Source organism: Otolemur garnettii, unplaced genomic scaffold (assembly GCF_000181295.1).
Source record: "Otolemur garnettii isolate 467f Iridium unplaced genomic scaffold, OtoGar3 scaffold00153, whole genome shotgun sequence".
NCBI classification, from domain to species: Eukaryota; Metazoa; Chordata; class Mammalia; order Primates; family Galagidae; genus Otolemur; species Otolemur garnettii.
Genome location: NW_003852548.1, coordinates 704800 through 718553, shown reverse-complemented (window position 1 = coordinate 718553; position 13754 = coordinate 704800). Strand labels below are relative to the sequence as shown.

The following is a 13754-nucleotide window of genomic DNA, read 5'->3' as shown; positions in this document are numbered from 1 at the left end:
TAGCTTATCTTTACTTTTATATATCAATCCAGACCTATATGTACTTAAGAAAAAAATTATTTTTCCCTGAATTTTTGTATTCTCTCTTTAGATTGAATTTTTCTAAATCAGAAATTTCAAAAGAGCTTAAGAAAGTTATTTTCCATATTAGAAGTAAACTACACTGTGTGTGGCTTAAGAGAGAGTTGTTCCTTTGGGGAACCATCACCTGATTTCTCAGAAGTCTCTATTTAGCTTCCTGAATAAAGAAGCACCAGGACCTTATGGGACAAAAGCCCATGAAAACTGCTGCAGGCCTCCTTCTATGTGGTATGCAAATCTAACCATAAATCCTGTATTTATTTTAATGAGAATAAAAGAACCAGTTTTTAAAAGATCGCAACAGGGCTCGGTGCCTGTGACTCAAGTGGCTAAGGCGCCAGCCACATACACCCAAGGTGGCAGGTTTGAATCCAGCCTGGGCCCGCCAAACAACAATGATGGCTGCCACCAAAAAATAGCTGGGCGTTATGGTGGGCGCCTGTGGTCCCAGCTACTTGAGAGGCTGAGGCAGGAGATTCGCTTGAGCCCAGGAGTTGGAGGTTGTGAGCTGTGATGCCATGGCACTGTACCCAGGAGGACAGTTTGAGGCTCCTGTCTCAAAAAAAAAAAAAAAAATCGCAACAGCAATAATATTGTTCCTTAAGTTCCCCAGAAATTTCTTAGAAATATTTTGCTTTTATGGGAGACATATCCCAAATGATTTCATCCTCCTGAAGAATTATTTTTTATTCATCTATTTATTTAAAAGTGATCTTTCAGAAATGATTTAATATGGCCTACAAAGATGCAATTAAATGCAGCACAAACATATAAACCTAAATTAGTAGGGAAAAAGAAAGAGGGGAAAGGAAGGAAAATAGATTAAAAATGAATAGTATAGTTGTCTATAAAAATTTTTTTTTCAGAGTCTCACTGTCACCTGGCTTAGAAAACAGTGGCATCATCATAGCTCACTGTAGCCTCCAACTTCTGACCTCAAACGATCCTCCTGCCTTATCTTCCTGAGTACCTGGAACTATAGATGTACCACCAGTCCCAGTTAATTTCTGTATTTTTTTAAAATATGGAACACTTCACAAATTTGCATGTCATCCTTGTGCAGGGGCCATGCTAATCTTCTCTGTATCATTCCAATTTTAGTATATGTGCTGCCAAAGCAAGCACAATTTCTGTATTTTTTTTTGTAGAGATGAAGTCTTATTCTTGCTCAGGCAGGTCTTGAACTTCTGGCCTTCCAAAGTGATAGGATTACAGTCATCGAAGCGTGGCACCCAGCCATATAGTTGTCTGGAAAATTTACATGGCTCAAATATTCTATAGCAGTTAGAAGGAAAAAGAAAGATAAATTATACACTTCAAAAGGTTCATGAGATAAAACCAGACCAACTATAGTAGAATCTCGGTAGTTGACCACCTCCCTATATCGACCACTTCCTTAAGTTGACCTAATTTTCATAGACCAGACATGTACTGATACAGGACAAGTGGCATCCCAGCCAGCTTGTGGTGCTGGGAGGCGCAGACCAGCTGCCTCCACCTTGGCAATGTTGGTGCGGTGGTAGCAAGCAACAGAACTAGCAGGCTGGAGGGTGGGCAGGGGGTCCCCATTTCCTAGGCCTGGGAATGAAAGGGATTGTAGCCATTCATTTGTAACCCAGACATGTTGTTCCAGACATGTCCCAGACATGCTAAATGTTACTACCTAGCCCCGCTAAATGTAACTACCAAGGGCCACACATGTCCCAGACATGAGCATGAAATCATTTGGGATATGTCTCCCATAAAAGCAAAATATTTCTAAGAAATTTCTGGGGAACTTAAGGAACAATATTATTGCTGTTGCGATTTTTTTTTTTTTTGAGACAGGAGCCTCAAACTGTCCTCCTGGGTACAGTGCCATGGCATCACAGCTCACATGTTCCAGACACGATGTCCCAGACACACTAAATGTAACTACCGAGGGCCCCATACAACTATATATACCCCTAGACAAAGAGCCTACAGACAGGCAGAGAGGGAGAAAGAGCACTTTTCTCTCTCTGCCAGGAGCGCTGGCACTTCTGTATTCTTTTCTGTAAATAAATCCTGTCTTACCACTGATCTGTGGTCCACAGATTCATTCTTCGAATCACCGAGACCAAGAACCTACTGAAGAGCAAAATTCCAGTATCAGTACCACAGGTATGTTATCAGTGTAGTAGGCCTAGGTCCTATGTTGACCACCTCCATATGTTGACCATTTTGTTACAGTCCATTGGGTAGTCAACGAGAGGTTCTACTATATTTTTACTGTAAAGACAAATTCCCCCAGAGATTTGCTGTAATATTCCTAGTCTGTTGCCTTTTTTTTTTTTTTTTTTTAACAAGGCCTTGCTCTATCTCCTGGGCTACAGTGCAGTGATATGATTCTATCTCACTGCAACCTTGAACTCCTAGGTTCAAACGATCTTTCTGTCTCAGCCTCTCAAATACCTGGGACTACAAGTGCATGCCACCACACCAGGCTAATTTTTTAATTTTTTTGTAGAGATAGGGTCTCACTATCATCCAGGCTGGTCTTGAACTCCTAGGCTCAAGTGATCCTCCCACATTGGCCTCCCAAAGTGTCAGGATTACAGGCATGAGCCACCTTGCCTGGCCCTCTTGCTTTCTCTAAACAATAACAAAATGATGCCTCTTAACTTCAAGCACTATAAGGAGATTTAAAAAAGATTTTCAGGGAGCAGAGGATTCCACATTTTATTCTTTCCTCTCCTAACTTCGTTTTTTTAAATTAATTTTCTTATACATGTGTATATTAGGTTTCCACTTTTGCCTTTACAGAATTAAAAAGGCTAAATTTAATGACAATAACAATATTTAACATAAGGACTGAGAACAAAAACCTCATAAAGAATGAATGAAGATAAATACATTCAGAAAAGAAATCAGACGATTGCTGCAACAAAATATTAAGCAATAATAATAGTAATAATGCAAAAAAAGTAACATTCACATTGTCACATTATTCTTTCCTCTCCTAACTTTGAAAAGAATTTATCTGCAACTACACAAAAAATTATGAAATCTTCATATTCCTTACTTTATACTTGATTCAAGAAACTAACTTTTTATATTTTACTTTTTTGTTTTTATTAAATCATAACTGTGTACATTGATGCATCTATGGGATTCAGAATGCTGATTTGATATACAATGTGAAATGCTTACATTGAACTGATTAACATATCCATCACAAGTATACTCTTTTTTTTTTGCAGTTTTTGGCTGGAGCTGGGCTTGAACCCACCACCTCCAGCATATGGGGCCAGCGCCCTAGTCGTTTGAGCCGCAGGTGCTGCCAAAGTATACTCTTTCCTTAATAGTTTTGAACTATACCATTGCATCATGCACATTAGGTGAGGTCCCCCTAAATACCCTCCCTCTTCTTGCCTCCCCCTCTCCTCCCCTCTCTCTCCTCTTCCCTTCTACTTTCTGGACTATAGTTGTGTTTTACCATTCATATGAGTGTGTAGGTGATTATACATTGATTTCATAGTAATATTGAGTACATTGGATACTTTTTTTTCCATTTTTGAGATACTTTACTGAGAAGAATATGTTCTAGCTCCATCCAAGTAAACATAAAAGATGTGAAGTCTCCATCTTTTTATGGCTGCATAGTATTCCATGGTGTATATATGTCACAATTTGTTAATATATTCATGGGTCAGTGGGCACTTGGGCTATTTCCATGTCTTGGCTATTATGAATTGGGCTGCAACAAACATTCTAGTGCAAATGTCTTTGTTGTAAAATGATTTTTGATCATCTGGGTATATACCTAGCAGAGGAATTGCAGGATCGAACAGTAGGTCTACTTTTAGTTCCTTGAGTGCTCTCCAAACTTCTTCCCAAAAAGGTCTTACATTCCCACCAGCAGTATAGAAGCATTCTCTTCTCTCCGCATCCATGCCGACACCTGTTGTTTTGGGATTTTGTTATGTGGGCTAATCTTACTGGAGTTAGATGATATCTCAAAATGGCTTTGTTGCATTTCTCTGATTAAGGATGATGAGCATTTTTTCATGTGTTTGTAGGTCATGCGCCTATCTTCATCACGGAAGTTTCTGTTCAAGTCTCTTGCCCACATAGAAATGGGGTTATTTGTTCTTTTCTTATTGATTAGTTTGAGTTCTCTTATCAGACCTTTGTGAGAAGCATAACCTACAAAAATCTCTCATTCTGAAGGTTGTCTGTTTACTTACTGTGCTCTTGGCTGTGCAGAAGCTTATTAGTTTGATCAGACCCCAGTAATGTATTTTTGGTGTTGCTTCAATTGCCCGGGGGGGGTCCTCCTCATAAAATATTCTCCCAGGGTGGCACCTGTGGCTCAGTGAGTAGGGCGCTGGCCCCATATCCTGAGGGTGGCGGGTTTAAACCCAGCCCTGGCCAAACTGCAACAAAAAAATAGCTGGGCATTGTGGCAGGTGCCTATAGTCCCAGATACTTGGAAGGCTGAGGCAAGAGAATTGCCTAACCCCAAGAGCTGGAGGTTGCTGTGAGCTGTGACGCCATAGCACTCTACCAAAGGTGAGAAAGTGAGGCTCTGTCTCTAAAAAAAAAAAAAAAAAAAAAAAAATTCTCCCAAGCCAATTTCTTCAAGTGTTTTCCCTGCACTCTCTTCTAGTATTTAATAGTTTCATGTATTAAGTTTAAATCTTTTATCCAGTGAGAATCAATTTTTGTTAATGGTGAAAGGTGGGGTCCAGTTTCAGTCTTCTACAGGTCGCCAGTTGGTTCACCCAGCACCATTTGTTAAATAGGGAGTCTTTCCCCCACTGAATGTTTTGGATAAGTTTATCAAAGATCAAATGATGATAAGTAGCTGGTTCATCTCTTTGTTCTCTATTCTATCTCATGTATCTACCTCTCTGTTTTTGTGCCAGTACCATGATATTTTGATCACTATAGATTTATAGTATAGCCTGAAGTCTGGTAACATGATACCTCCTGATTTGTTTTTATTTCTGAGTAATGTACTGCCTATTCGAGGTTTTTTCTGATTCCATATAAAATGAAGCACTATTTCTTCAAGCTCTTTAAAGTATGATAATGGTGGTTTAATCGGGATTGCATTAAATCTATAGATTGCTTTGGGTAGTATGGACATTTTAACAATGTTGATTCTTCCCAGCCATGAGCATGGTATGTTTTTCCATTTGTTTACATCTTCAGCTATTTCTTTTTTCAGAGTTTCTTAACTCTTTTTATAGAGATCTTTTATGTCCTTTGTTAGGCAAATTCCCAGATATTTCATCTTCTTTGGCACTACTGTAAAGGAATAGAGTCCTTGACTGTATTTTTAGCTTGACTATTGTTGGCATATATAAAAGCTACTGATTTGTTAGTATTGATTTTGTATCCTGAGATGCTGCTGTATTCCTTGCTCACTTCTAAGAGTTTTCTAGTTGAGTCCCTGGGATTTTACAGGTATAGGATCATATCATCAGCGAAGAGTGAGAGTTTGATCTCCTCTGATCCTATTTGGAGATCCTTGATTGCCTTCTCTTCCCTCAAGAAACTATTTTGTCCAGTGGAGTTAACCAGGTGTGGGGTGTCAGAGACCAGGGAGTATTTAAGGAGAATCCTCTTGAAGCATTTGACCTGTGTGGACATCAAAACTAAAGTAGGATGAGGAGGATGTCTATACGTGGTGGTGGTGGCAGTGGGATGCTCCCCCCCTGGGGCATTGGAGTTTAAGCTAGGGAACGAGTCCCTCCTACTTCTCTGTGGTATATTCGACACTTAAAAGATTGTAAGCATCATGGGGCAAATACTGATAGTTGCTTACCCAATGTCCATTTCTTTCATCTTTACTGTCAGAACCTCAAATTTTTTATTTTTTTTGAGACGGAGCCTCAAGCTATCCCCCTGGGTAGAGTGCCATGGCATCACGCTCACAGCAACCTCCAACTCCTGGGCTCAAGCGAGTCTCCTGACTCAGCCTCCCAAGTAGCTGGGACCACAGGTGCCCGCCACAACGCCCAGCCATTTTTTAGTTGCAGCCATCATTGTTGTTTGGCGGGCCCGGGCTGGGGATTCGAACCCGCCACCTTGGGTGTACATGGCTGGCGCCTTAGCCGCTTGAGCCACAGGCGCTGAGCCAGAACCTCAAATTTTTAACAAGATTATGTGCCTAGTAAAAATACCTCCTCACACTCCCTTAAAGCCAGGATGTCCATGTGATCCAACTGTGGCAAATGAAATATAGTCTACTAAGGCTTCTGGGAAAGTTATTGTTTTCATGATGAAAAGGGACAGATTTAACTGGCCTTTTGCCATTCACCTTTTCTATTTTTTTTTCCAAGGATGCAGTTACAATACCTAAGAGGTATGAGAACTATCTTATCAGCATAAAGAAAAAAAACTACATGTTTAGGAGGAAAGAAGATAGAGCCTAGGACCTTGAAGACACTGGCATTGTTGCCAGGTTGCCTACCTCACAACTGTGTAGCATGAAAACCAGCATGTTCGGGGTTTTTTTTTTTTTTTTTTGGTACTCTGCTAACAGTTCCCTTCACCCTTCTACTCCATCCTATAGTGTTCCACTCATAATAGGTATTATTTAGTGGCATTGGGGTACCAGAGCCCCCTCAACCATGTTCATATTTACATTCAACCAACTAGTTTTTGCTTTAGGCAGTAGTTGCCTAAGGCCAAGAGGGGCAGGTATGGAAGTCTTGGTGTCTGTCTAAAGAGAGTTTTGTGGAATTTTAGACAAATAAGACATAAAGCAATACTTCAGAGTTTTATATGATTGAGGAGGAGGAGAACTAACATTGGGGCTAGTATTTTTACTTCATCTATTTAATTGAATACTCAAAATAACTGCAATACAGACATAACTCACATTTTGCAGATGTAGAAACTAAATACAGGTAGTATGTAGCAGAATGTAAATGAAACTCAGGTCTGATGGTTCTCAAATCCACACTTGTTTTTAGCGATTTCGAGACAACTAGTCCAAATGATCAGCAGTCAGTGGCTTCGTGGAGGACATAGAACTTGGGCCATTACTGAAGTGTGGGCAGAATTTGAACCTTTGAGGTAGAGAGTGGAAAAGGGGATTCCAGATATGTAAAGGAACATAAGCAAAGACCAGTTTTCATTGATCATGCCCTATTAAATAGTCAGGAGTTCAGATGGCTCAAGTGGAAGATTCAATTTTTTAAACAAGTATTTGTTGATTTATCTCAATGTCCTGTAAATAGTCATAGTGAGATATACCAAGGATAGTTTTGGGATAGTACTTGGCATGTAGTTGCTGCTCAGTTTTTGATATTGGTTTTATTTTGTTTTATTTTTACCCCCTTGAGTCATAGTTCTTTTTGTTCTTAAAAAAAAAAGTGATGTCTGGGGACTGGTGGCTCACACCTGGCACTCTACTCAGGGCACAGAAATGAGATTCTGTCTCAAAAAAAAAAAAAAAAAGAAAGTGCTCCTCTTCCTCAAAATGAAGGCACTCATCACTTGGATTACTCAGAAAGCTGGAAATCTAGCTATAGAAACACTTAAATTATTTAAGAGTTCCAAAATAGAAAGTGTCACAAGATGAGACTAGTGATAAGAACCCCAAAGGCTGAGCTCTTAACTACCACTTTCTTTTACTCTGCAGTGTGTGGGATATATAGGAGGAAGCCAGAAGAAAAGATCTCAAGTATGAACCCCCATGAAGAGGCTGAGGTAGTAACCCTGGGCTCAGTGGCACATGTTAGATTCATGAGGATGGGCATGGAAAGGAGAAGATAGAGAAAAAACATTTTACCAACAGGGTTAGTTAAGAGCTGCTTAGCACGCTCTGGGTGGCCGAGGTGGGTGGATTGCTTGAGCTGACAAGTTCGAGACCAGCCTGAGCAAGAGCAAGACCCTGTCTCAAAAAAAAAAAAAATTATCCAGGCATTGTGGCAGGCACCTGTAGTCCCAGCTACTCAGGAGACTGAGGCAAGAGAATCACTTGATCCCAAGAGTTTGAGGTTGCTATGAACAGTGACGCTACAGCACTCTACTGAAGGCAACAAAGTGAGACTCCATCTCAAAAAAAAAAAAAAAAATGACCAATCTTCTAACATGACCCCAAAATGTCACTGGTATAACTAAGATAACTGCATGTCATTGATAGAAATGGAGATGGCAAAAACAAATTAAAAATAAAAAAGTAAAAGAAATGGAGATGGCAGGACAGAGAGATCATCTGGGAAGGAGGCATATGTTCAGTTTAGTACATGCTGACAAGGAGAACAATTATCTAACTATTCAAATGAACACATTTAATAGAGAGCTGAAGATTGAGGAATGTCAGTCAGATGAACAGCTGTGCTTCGCAGTGATAGTTGAAGCTGCGGTGAGAAAGGATCATGTACCTAAGTGAAAGAATATAGGGTTGCAGCCACCCTTCATGCCCTCCACACCTTCCCCACTGACATCATGACTCTGGTTCCTGCTTGGATTTACTTTTGGCAATGTGGTTGGAATGAATTTGGCTGAAAACTAACAAGTCAAATCTTGCCGAAACACTGGAAGAAATCAAAAAGGACTTAGATGCCAACAAGATACCCCCTAACTCATAAGGTCAATTTCACCTCTGCCTTCTAGATATACTGATTCTACTATTCTGAGGGCCTCCTTTACCACCTGAACCAAAAGCTTTTGTTTTAATCTCTAGCCTGAGCAATTTTCTTCTTTGCTAGACCCTGCGTTGCCTTAGAACAAAAATGGGCCCACAGGTTAAGAGCTACCCTTGGTTTTCCAACATCCTCACCTCTATCCATCCTCCTTCCAGCTGCTTGGGAGGTTTTAAGACTAAAATTATGGTGCTAGATTATATACATGATTTTTAATTAGTAGACTCTCTCTTACTCTTTGGATATATATCTACTGCAGAGGTTGAAGATCCCTAATCTGAAAATCTGAAATTCTCCAAGATCTGAAACTTTTTGAGTGTCAAGATGATGCTCGAAGGTCATGCTCAAAGGAAATATTCATTGGAGAATTTAAAATCTTTTGATTAGGGATGTCCAACTTGTTAGTATAATGCAAATATTCCAAAATCTAAAAAAATCTGAAATCTAAAAATACTTTTGGTCCCAAGCATTTTTGGATGAGGGATATTCAACCTCATCCAGGTTTTGTCAAAAGAAAATTGGTTGAGTTTTATATCACGGGTCAGATACAAATGCTTCTTTTCTATTTTAGCAATTACACATATAATGGGTACTTGTTAAACATTTGGTACTAAGTTATGTTTCAAAGTAATTAAAATTAATATCTGGAAGCAAAACAGAAAAATAGGGGTATAAGCAAAGAACTCAAGATTGAATCTTGGCTCGGCGCCTGTGGCTAAGGTGGCTAAGGCGCCAGCCATGTACACCCAAGGTGGCGGGTTCACATCCAGCCCGGGCCCACCAAACAACAATGACGGCTACAGCCAAAAAATAGCTGGGCATTGTGGCAGGGTGCCTATGGTTCTAGCTACTTGGCAGGCTGAGGCAGGAGACTCGCTTGAGCCCAGGAGTGGGAGGTTGCTGTGAGCTGAGATGCCACAGCATTCTACCCAGGGGGACAGTTTGAGGCTCTGTCTCAAAAAAAAAAAAAAAAAAAAGAAGGAATCTTGTGCCACCTTGATAGCTGAGGTTGGGGAGGATAAAGGAAAGATAGAGAAAAAAGCAATGAAGAGCTAGCCAAAGAAAATAAGTCTAAAAGAGGTAGGTAACTAAGTCTAACACAGTTCTTGGCCCAAGAAGCAGCACTCAGTAAATTCATTATCACAGGAACCAAGATGGGAGAAATATTAAAGAACAACTGAGTGGTGATTATTAGTGAAGAATGCTACAAGGAGCAAAGTGTGATTTGAAAACACACCTATGGCTGGGTGCCTGTAGCTCAGCGGCTAGGGTGCCAGCCACATACACCAGAGCTGGCGGGTTCATATCCAGCCCAGGCCACCCAAACAACAATGACAACTGCAACCCCCACTCCAAAAAAAAAAAATAGCCAGGCATTGTGGTGGGTGCCTGGTAGTCCCAGCTACTTGGGAGGCTGAGGCAAAAGAATCACTTAAGCCCAAGAATTGGAGGTTGCTGTGAGCTGTGACACCACAGCACTCTACCCAGGGCAACAGCTTGAGACTCTGTCTAAAAAAAGAAAAAACCATAAAAAAAACAACCCCACACCTATGTGGCCAGGTGCTGTTGCTCACACCTGTAATCCTAGCACTTTGGGAGGCGGAGGTGGAAGAATCGCTTGAGGCTTAGAGTTCAAGACCAGCCTGGGCAACTTAGTGACACCCTGTCTCTACAAAAAGTTAAAAAATTAGCCAGATGTGGTGGTGCAACCTATAATCCCAGCTAGTTAGGAGGCTGAGCTGGGAGGATTGCTTGAACCCAGGAGTTTAAGGTTGCAGTGAGTGAGTTATGATTGTGCCATTGCACTCCAGCCTGGCTGACAGAGCAAGGCCCTGGTGCAAAACAAACTAAAACAAATAAAACCCCATACCTATGGATCTTAACATGATTTAGAGGCACTCTTCTGAAGTATAAATGGTATTGACACTGATAGCATTCTTATGAGGTAAAAAGGAATAATGTACATGAACAGCAATAAAAATTGTTCCAACTGACCTGATGGCTGCCAACTTCCTATCTCTTAATCAAGTTGGAGTTGTTCCTCAGCTCCTTTGGTCACCCAGGAAAAACCTTTCTCTCTAGGCCCAAGATCCAGTCTATGGTATCAAGCCAAAGATCAACTCTTTTCTTCCATTTCTGAGCACTAATTTTTTAATTTTTGCTTTCCCTAAATTCCAACCTAAGTTTTAAAAAAAAATCAAATTACCCAACTAGTATTTGGAAAAATATTCTCATTATTTTTTTTCTATTTGCTCTTATTCTTTTCTCTTTTGCCCTCTACCACCTTCTTTCTGCTTTTTATCCCTAGCTCTTTTTTTTTGAGACAGAGTCTCACTTTATGCCCTCCGTAGAGTGCTGTGGCATCATAGCTCACAGCAACCTCTAACTCTTGGGCTCAAGTGATTCTCTTGTCTCAGCCTCCCAAGTAGCTGGCCCTACAGGCACCTGCCACAATGCCTAGTTTTAGAAATAGGGTCTCACTCTAGCTCAGGCTGGTCTCGAATTCATGAACTCAGCGATCTGTCCACCTCAGCCTCCCAAAGTCCTGGAATTACAGGCATGAGCCACTGTGCCTAACAGCTTTTTTTTTTTTTTTTCCCGAGACAGAGTCTCACTCTTTTGCTCTGGGCATCATCATAGCTTACAGCAACCTCAGAGACTTGGGCTTGAGCAATCCTCTTGCCTCAGCCTTCTGAGCAGCTGGGATGACAGGTTCTCGTCACAATACCAGCTTGTTTTTCTATTTTTAGTAGAGACAGGGTGTCTGGCTCTTGCTTAGGCTGGTCTTGAACTCCTGAGCTCAAGTAATTCACCCGCCTTGGCCTCCCAGAGTGCTAGGATTATAGGTGTGAGTCACTGCGCCCAATCTACCCTTAGCTTTATTTCATTTCATTTTTTTTCCACAGCTTTTTTTAAAAAAACATATAGAGTTCAAAAATAAAAACTCTAAAAGGTGTACATTTAGAAGTCTCATTCCAACTGGGCACAATGGCTTACACCTGTAATCCTAGCCCTCCAAGAGGCCAAGGCAGGTGGATTGCTTGAGGTCAGGAGTTGGAGACCAGCCTGAGCAAGAGCAAGAGCCCATCTCTACTAAAAGAAAAAAACTAGGCCAGGCGTGGTGGCTAATACCTGTAATCCTAGCACTCTGGGAGGCCAAGGCAGGTGGATTGCCTGAGCTCACGGGTTTGAGACCAGCCTGAACAAGAGCGAGACCCCATCTCTAAAAATAGCCAGGTGTTGTGGCAGGCACCTGTAGTTCCAGCTACTCAGGAGGATGAGGCAAGAAAATTGCTTAAGCCCAAGAGTTTGAGGTTGCTGTGAGCTATGATGCTATAGCACTCTACTGAGGATGACAAAATGAGACTCTGTCTCAAAAAAAAAAAGAAAAGGAAAAAAAGAAAAAAACTAGCCAGCCATGGTGGCGGGTGCCTGTAGTCCTAGCCACGTGGGAGGCTGAGGCAGGAGGATCACTTGAGCCCAGGAGTTTGAGGTTGCTGTGAGCTGTGATGCTACCAGCACTGTACCCAGGGCAACAGAGTGAAACTCTCTCTCTCTCAAAAAAAAAGAAGTCTCATTCCTGCTTCTGACCCTATCCCCTTCATTCTACCTTGCCTCCTTGTAGGTAATTTATTGTAGTTTCTTTTTTCTTTTCTTTTCTTTTTTTGAGACAGAGTATCACTCTGTCAGCTAGGCTAGAATACACTGGTGTCATCATAGCTCATTGCAACCTCAAAGTCTTGGGCTCAAATGATCCTCTTTTCTCAGCCTCCAGAGTAGCTGGGACCACAGATGTGCCACCACACCTGACTAATGTTTTAATTTCTTATTTATTCTTTCAGTGGATTTTTATGCAAAATTAAGCATATACAGACACACACACTTATTCCCTCCCCTCTTTTTTTTTTGTAGAGACAGAGTTATCACCCTCAGAAGAGTGCCATGGTGTCACACAGCTCACAGCAACCTCCAACTACTGGCCACAACACCCGGCTATTCTTTTTTCTTGTTGCAGTTTGGCCAGGGCCAGGTTTGAACCCGCCACCCTCAGTATATGGGGCCGGTGCCCTACCCACTGAGCCACAGGCACCACCCTCCCTCCCCTTCTTTACACATAAGTAGCATAGTGAGTATACTGTTCCAGATCTTGTTTTTATCATCTAACAGTAATTTCTCCTTATCAGTACATACAGATAGATCTTTGGTTTTTGTTATTGAATTTTAACTTCATGCTTATTTGAATATTGTTTCTCTGCCCATCTTTCATCTTTTCTTTCCCCTTTAACACTTTACACAGTCTCCATGTTTAGGCATTCTAACTGCCTGGAGGGTCATATGTATTTTGAAAAGTACCCAGGAGTAATTGTTGTATGCCTCTCCGTCTAGAATAGTGGTCAGAACACAAACAGTGGTTTAGACCTCAGCTCAGACACTTACTTGCTCTGGTATTATTAGCTGGACTTTAGTGGAAAGGGGGCTCAGGATTTCTCTCTTCTTCTCCCCTTCTTCCCCTATCCAAAAGTAGTATTAATCTGAATTGTGAAGATTCTGGGGCACTAGGCTGAGTCACAGAAGGTGGAACTTCCAGAGGAGTAGATGGTTGTCTCTCTGTCTTCTGTCTTAAAGTGCCCTTCTGTTTGCCTTACCTATGCACCAGCCATGCCTAGGGGCAAAGGCTCCAAGGCATTAGGACAAGCTGCCTTTCTATCCATTTTTCCCCCTCATAGGCACTCACAGGCAGGGCCTTGTCACATCAGTGGAGAAAGAGCCAAACCTAGAATGTGCGGCTTGGCGGGGGGCTCAGGCCAATCTAGCATAGGAAAATTTCAATGGGCCAGCCTCCATTGCTTGCAGTTGTATACTAGAGTTTTGGGCCAAAGCCCCAGCTAATAATAAAGGATCACTTTTTGTTTTATATTCTGCGTATAGATTTCCCTGGGACCTCCTGGAAACAGGTAATTGGAGCAAGTTTCAGTTTATACTCTATCCTTGCTAAATATATCCTTAACCATATTGATCTCATCCTTTTTTTTTTTTTTTTTTTTTTTT

At 41.3% G+C, this 13754-nt stretch overlaps 1 non-coding gene across 1 annotated transcript; it reads right to left on the bottom strand.

Moving 5' to 3' along the window:
• Positions 1-1099: 1099 nt before the first annotated feature.
• Positions 1100-1206, bottom strand: LOC111728387. Its single transcript, XR_002775699.1, has one exon. It is a non-coding gene; the product is annotated as a U6 spliceosomal RNA (small nuclear RNA).
• Between the last annotated feature and the right edge of the window lie 12548 nt (positions 1207-13754).